Source organism: Miniopterus natalensis, chromosome 1 (assembly GCF_054644295.1).
Source record: "Miniopterus natalensis isolate mMinNat1 chromosome 1, mMinNat1.hap1, whole genome shotgun sequence".
Classification (NCBI taxonomy): domain Eukaryota; kingdom Metazoa; phylum Chordata; class Mammalia; order Chiroptera; family Miniopteridae; genus Miniopterus; species Miniopterus natalensis.
Window position 1 is genome coordinate 110,576,620 of NC_142081.1, and position 2,291 is coordinate 110,578,910.

The window sequence follows — 2,291 nt, forward strand, 5'->3', positions numbered from 1 at the left end:
TTAAATATATAAGAGTGAATATTCTTTAAATATCCATTTAGATGGCTACTTTCTTGAGATAAATGTAAGGTCTGTATCTTATTTTTTTCCAATCACAGTGCCTCTTGCACATTTAAGAATTTAATAAACATTTGGTGCATTGAACTGCATTTTACTAAAGAAGAATATGCATGTACACTATCATTGAGAAGAAATTCACATACCAAGTTAAATGACAAGATTTAGAGATTCTTTTATACTATTTTTTTTTAACTTAATTTAACATTATTTTTTTTAATTGTTTTAAACTAATATAAGTGAAACCATCTCAGGCAACAAGAAAATTGTTTCCATTAAATGTACCACAGTTTAAAATTTGTTTGGCCCAATTTGTTGATTTTTTTTTCCTTTTTGCATTTGGACTATAGGTATTGACTTGCACAATAATAATAATACCATAAGCTAAATTATTTAATTTTTCATTGAAGTTTAGGTTCCATAACAAAAGTGCAAATAATGTCTATAGATGAAAGAATCATCACAAAGTGAAAAAAAATATGAAATCACTACCCAGTTAAACAAATTGAAACAAGTTTCTTCAGAGGAACCTCCCCTCCTGCACTGTCCCAATTGCCAGACTCACCCTCTTTTCCCAAGAAAACCGTTATTTTGACTTCCTTCAAAATACAATTTTTGTCTGTTCTTGGACTTTTTCCCCCTCATTAAACTTTGTTTTAATAGGTCTCAAAATTCTGCTTTTATTAAAAAGTCTGATTTTAAGAACTAATAACTGCTACACACACACAATAACACAATGGTCCACAAAACATTCTCCTTTCCTTTTGAAGGTTTATCATGTACTTTAATCTTTAACCAGTCTTTTACTATTAAACTTAAATGGCCAATTGAGACAAAGAGTTATTAGATCATCCTTACACCACTGATTAAGACTATGGTGGCAGATATTAGAGATAATATTCATTTAGCCTGCTGAGCTTTCTGGGCAGACTTGGTGACTTTGCCAGCTCCATCTGCCTTCTTGTCCACAGTTTGATGATACCCACAGCAGCTATCTGTCTTATGTCATGAACAGCAAAACAGCCTGGAGGAAGAGAATCAGAGAAGTTCTCAGCACACATGGGCTTGCCAGGAGCCATATCAATGATGGTAGCAGCATCATATTTCAAAAACTTTGGGCCATCTTCCAGCTTTTTTCCAGAATAATGATCAATCTTTTCCTTCAGCTCAGCAAATTTGCAAGCACTGTGAGCTGTGTGACAAGCCAGCACAAGTGCGAATGCAGCACTGATTTGGCCTGGATGGTTGAGGATAATCACCTGAGCTGTGAAGCCTGCTGCTTCCATTGGTGGGTCATTTTTGCTGTCACCAGCCACATTGTTATGACAAACGTTTTTGACAGACACATCCTTGACATTGAAGCCCTCATGGCCCCAGAAGAGCTTTACTCAGAGCTTCATGGTGTATTTCAGTAGACTTTACTTCTGTTGTGATGCTGACTGCAGCAAAGGTGACCACTGTTCCAGGTTTGAGAACACCAGTCTCCACTGGGCCCACAGGGACAGTAACAATACCATCAATTTTTTAGACATCCTGGAGGCACAGATGCAGGGGCTTGTCAGTTGAACAAGGTGGTGGCAGGATGCAATCCAAAGCTTCCAGCAGCATGTTTGCACTGGCATTTTCATATTTATAGATGACTTTCCATTCCTTGAACAGGCATGTTAGCACTTTGCTCCACCATGTTGTCACCATTTTAACCAGAATCGGCACAAATGCTACTGTGTCAGGGTTGTAGCCAATTTTCTTAATGTAGGTGCTGACTTCCTTAACAATTTCCTCACATCACTTCTGGCTGTGAGGCAGCTCAATGGAATCCACTGTGTTAACAACAATTAGTTGTTTCACACCCAGGGTGAAAACCAGAAAGGCATGCTCCTGGGTCTGCCCATTCTTGGAGATACCTGCTTCAAATTCACCAACACCAGTAGCAACAATCAGGACAGCACAGTCAGCCTGAGATGTGCTTGTAATAATGCTTTTCATAAAGTCTCTGTGTTCTGGGGGATTAATGACAGTTACATAATACTTGATGGTCTCGAATTTCCACAGTATTTAATATTCTTATCTTGTATTGAGTTGTTTTAAGCATAGTTTTGAATGCTATCAACCTTTCCTAGTATTTTACAGTGATACATTTTTGCAGAAGAGCTATGATTCCACAGCAAGTATTTGTATTGAATTTAGGTATTTCCTCCCAAGCTATTGGTAGAAAATAAAATTTCATAACTTGA

The 2,291-nt window shown here is 37.2% G+C and overlaps 1 pseudogene; it reads right to left on the reverse strand.

The window, feature by feature from the left end:
• Nucleotides 1–957: 957 nt before the first annotated feature.
• LOC107534617 (elongation factor 1-alpha 1 pseudogene) lies at nt 958–2,058 on the reverse strand (annotated as a pseudogene).
• Nucleotides 2,059–2,291: the final 233 nt, after the last annotated feature.